Source organism: Callionymus lyra, chromosome 3 (assembly GCF_982586985.1).
Source record: "Callionymus lyra chromosome 3, fCalLyr1.hap1.1, whole genome shotgun sequence".
NCBI classification, from domain to species: Eukaryota; Metazoa; Chordata; class Actinopteri; order Syngnathiformes; family Callionymidae; genus Callionymus; species Callionymus lyra.
In genome coordinates this window covers 5,717,942-5,723,109 of record NC_141820.1, presented here as the reverse complement: position 1 = coordinate 5,723,109, position 5,168 = coordinate 5,717,942, and positions in this window count along the sequence as shown.

Below are 5,168 nucleotides of genomic sequence, written 5' to 3'. Positions count from 1 at the left end.
TTTTTCTCTCCCTGTGTTTGAAACCATGTTGTCATGGTTAATGTCAGTAGTGGATACAAATACTAGTACATTAGATACTTCAATACCGATTCTTAACTATGATTAAAGAAAATGACCCAGTACTTTTTAGTTCACAACTTTATTAAATAACAATAACAATCAATTTTATTATGTTTCTTTCTTTATCTTTACAACATTTATTCCTTTATCTTTATCACTGTTTTATGTGACGTGTGCAGATACAGTATATTTATCTTTATGAGATGTATTTATTTATCTGTCATTTAATGTTTGTTTGTTTTAGTGAAGATACATTTTTTCATTTCTTTATATTTATTTGTTCATCTGCCGTTCATTGTTTTGTTTCTTTTAGTTTGCTATGTGCAGTTATATTTTATTCTAGATCTTTATAATATTTATTCGTCCTTAAATGTTTTATTTGTTCGTTTGTGTTCTGCTGACATGTCGACGGTCAATCTGGAGAGTTAGGTTTTCAATAACTTCTGAAACAGACGCGGTTCTACCCTGAAAACAGAAAGAGAACATGTATTGTTAAATGAAAGAATATACATTTAACAACAATAAAACCCAGCGTGGTTGTGAGGAAAAGTTTTCTTCCTGCGTTTCCTTTGGAATGTCAGTGTTATAATCACAAATGTCCATTTCTTCTTCATCCTCCATCATAGGTGAAAACAACTCTGTTTCATTGAGGAGGAAAAAAAGCACAATTGACATACTTGGTGTTTTCAAATGAACAATACTTTGAAACTGTGATTTAAGAAGTAACAATACCTGTAACTTGTAGTTTTCCTAACATTCTCTGTTGTTCCTCCTCCCCCGGTTTGCAAGATGGAAAGTATGTCATTTGACATGCGAGTCATTCAGAGGCAGTAGGTGCAGTTTTTGACCACAAACATTGTAACAGAGACACATTAATTGAGTCCGTAAATCAACGTATGCATGTCCATCAAATATAATGTTACTATCCTGGTGTACAATAGCTCATGCTTTACACAGAAACTCTCATTTCAAATGGTTTAATTGAGGCAAACATTTTTAAAGGTGACACTTTTTTCCTGATTAACGTGACATTTAAGACTGCACAGTATTATATGTTCAATACATGGTTCTCAGTGAAATTTAGACAAATGAATACATATTTTTCAAATGTAAAGCATGGAAGTATCTTGTATTTACCACTGTATAGAATTCTGCAACACTTCTGCTTGCGATGATGATCACATGTCAATGCTGACGAAGTCTCCACAGATGAGAACATCAGACAAAAATACAAATGTGTTGATACACTTCCTCACAGTAAAGAGAAAGACAAGTTTGCGTCTGGTTTATTTACAATCTCCGTCCTCTAACTGCTTTGTTATCGTTTTATCCTCGTCTCTGAGAAGCTTATGAACTCTCACCCAGCTGGGTGTAGTTCACTTCCTATAGAGGTGTGGATCCCCACCGCACTTCCTCCTTTTTAACTCGGCAGAGAAGCTCCTGACAGTGAAAAGATCACAGTGGAATGTAATGATGGCGAATAAATATTTACAATCTTATAACATCAGGTACAGCAGAACCTGACGTCAACGATACAAGACAAATCAACTACATTAAGGCTCAATAATATAAATAATAACAAAGTTTACAGGTTTTCTGTCATTGATTCCTTTTCCTTTAAAAAAAAATGATCTTCGTCTCTTTTTCAAACATTATTAGAGACAAACAAACAAACCCATGACTTTGATTCAGTTCAATCATGGAACACAGATAAAGTTAGTTTAATCCCATCAAATATAAAGACAAGTTAAAAGTGACGTGAACACGGAGAACAGAATAATAACAGATACAAATACACCGTAAATATCATGATTTATGACACTCGGAACATGACATTAGATGAACTTCACTTACTTTGACTTTCGTTTTGTCCAAGAACCAGGATGTTCACTTCTGTGGATTAATGTTGTTGTTTTGTCGCTTTTGTAGTGAGTTCGTCGATCACCGAAGTTGTTCCGTGTTTTATTTGTTAGTTTTTGTTGTTAATACACTAAAAATACACCGAGATTCTTCTTTAAACGTGTATCTGATGCGATCATATTACTAACTGCGTAGCAGTGAGCGACACAAGTTAGTGTTCATCACACAGCTCCCATTCCGGCTACTCTTTCAAAATAAAACGGTTTTACTTTGAAACCGGAAACTATGTCAAGAACCAACCCGCGCAGAAATGATCAGCGACATATGATGTAAAGACTCGGACAAAGACTAGTCTGGAGCGAATATCTGTCCAACATGTGACTCGTTTTGAACAGAACAGTGTTGAATTGAACAGGACTTAATGCAAGGAAGTGTGAAAGTGAAATATGTTCAAACAAGACAAGAAAACAAGAATAATACTAAGATATCATCAGATACATACTCTGGATACAGTACACAATACTTCTACTTACTTCTACTGCCACTCAAAAGGATGGAAACCAACAGATGGATGATGAATGTTGTTCTCAAAACACGAACGGATGTCACTGCAGCGACAGAGAAAGTGAGAGTACTTCTGAAATCTTCTTCTATAGCAGTTAAAGGTGCACCAGCACCACCTGCTGGTACAGAGTGTCATTTCTCTTTTACTTTACTAGTAAGTAAGTAAGTAAGTAATATTTATTTATATAGCGCTTTTCGAGACCAGGGTCACAAAGCGCTTAAACAATCAAAACAATACTAGTAGATGTATAAATAAACGTTTCTATGATCTCTTGAATCCTTCAGTCCTCCTAAGATAGTGCAGGACCACATTGTAACAGTTCTAATGAACATATCTCTTAAATCCAAATGTTCTCCCTAAAATGACCGACATTTTTCTGTGTTCAAATCTCCACCTTGATATGAATGTTTCTTCATTTCAGGCTAGTTGTGTTTCTCATTTGTCAAATGTGTTTTTCTATTGTGTAGAATCATTTTTCACCAATTACCCTTTTTTGTTTGTTTCTATTTCTTTTGTAGAGCGAGAGAGAGAGAGAGAGAGAGAGAAAGAGAGAGAGAGGACTTTTAAAAACACTTTATTGCAATGTTGTTGTTTTTACAATAGTTCCATATAAAGTAACAAGTGCAATACTTCAGTCAAGCCAGTGTGCAAATTGTAGAATGTTTTCTTTCGTTGCACAAATTTGTCCCTTTTCTCCCCATTTTCTAAAAGCATCTCGGTGTTGTTGTGACTCTGTGGAAGCAGAACTCCAGCCTCAGTCTGGATCTGATGTTCTGTCTCCACAGAGTCACCACATCCAGTGAGTGTCTGCAGCTCCTGCGAGTCAGATACACATCTTTACCTCACCAGGTACTTTAAGATCTTCTCTCTTTGTGCTTCTTGTGTATCTGACTCCGCCTATAAAACAGGGACAGAGAACACGAGGTTAAAAAGACTAAAAACAACAGTTCAAACATTAAAAACCTCCCACACTCTTTAAAAATGTGAAAAGTCTTCTCTGGTTGATGCAGAATGGACACTCGTTTAAAACCCCGGGGTTAAAACGCGCTAAAAAGGAGTTGCTCGCGATGGCCGCGTGTAAAATCCTCCACTGGTTATCTTCCTCAGAGGTACAGTGACCTCCACTGTGACCTCCACTGTGACTTCCACTGTGACCTCCACTGTGACCTCCACTGTGACCTCCACTGTGACTTCCACTGTGACCTCCACTGTGACCTCCAGTCCCCAAGTCTGTCTGTCCATGTGTTGGTCGGTCGTCGTAAAAGAGTCTCTGCTTTAAAATCTTTACACAGTTCACCTAAAAACTCCTCTTTGTGGCCTTGTGTTAAAACGTCTCTGTCCGTGGTGGACAGGAGTGTTGTTGTTGTCCCGGACCTCAGGGCTCAGGTGCAGGTCCGGGAAGAGGTCCGCTGGGTGCGGCTCCATCCCGCCGCAGTTTTTTCTGGAGCCGTGATTCTTTCATTCGTCCAGTGATCTCCCAGCGAACCCCACAGAGCGTATCCCCAGTAATGTCCCGGCAGCCCGGTCCCACAGCGTCCACGAGGTGCTGCAGAGATTTTGTCCTGCTTCTGACCAGCGCCCCCGTCAGCCCAGGTAAAGGGACAGACAGAGAGAGAGAGAGAGACAGACAGGAAGAGAGAAAGAGAGAAAGAGAGAAAGAAAGAGAGAGAGAGAGACAGACAGGAAGAGGAAGAGAAAGAGAGAGACAGACAGACATAGAGAGAGACAGAGAGAGACAGACAGAGAGAGAGACAGAGAGAGAGAGAGACAGAGACAGAGACAGAGAGAGAGAGAGAGAGAGACAGAGACAGAGAGAGAGAGACAGAGACAGAGAGAGAGAGACAGACAGAGAGAGAGAGAGACAGACAGAGAGAGAGAGACAGACAGAGAGAGAGAGAGACAGAGACAGAGGTTGAGGTTTAAATTCCTTTTATTGACTATTGCAAATAAGTTTAACCACAACAACTACAAATCAGGTGTTATTGAAATAGAGAAAAGAAAGCATAACAGAAAAAAAATTAGGCAACAGACAAAATAATCATACATTGATGTTCACCTCATTGTCTTGATTCACAGAACACAAAACACTTAAAACTTAGGTACATTTCTTGTAATCCTGTAATAGGAGAGCTCTGCATTGAGTCTACTTCTTAACAGACCCTTCAGGACCAGTACTGGGTCCTCACTGCCGACACCTCTCGCCCTGTTCCTCCTCGTCAGCCAAATGGCCAACTTGGCAGACAGTCCATCAATGCCAGCTGCACGTCCTGATGCCAGTTGATTGACAGAATCTGTTAGCTCGTCCAGGGTCAGCTCACAGTCCAAACCATCTTGTTCTTCTGGGCTGAGTTGGGGAAGCTCCTTCAGAAGGTCCTCCCGACACTCCATATTGCACTGTCCCGCCTCGAAGAGTTCAGTGTAGAAGACCACAGCATGGCTCCTTATCTGGCCCAGGTTTGTGGTCACCCTTCCTCCAGGAAGCTTCAGGTCATCTGCTTCTTCTGTGCCGCCGATCTTTCCAGGTTGAAGAAGAAAGCTGTCGGGCGTCCATGTCTTAAAGACGGAGAAAACGAGACCTGGCAAGGGCTCCTTTCACTCTTTCTTGCAGGAGGAGCTCAACTCTGACCTTTGCCCTTTAAGAAGTTGAGCAGAGGCAGGATCTGAATTACTGTGCAGCTCTTTC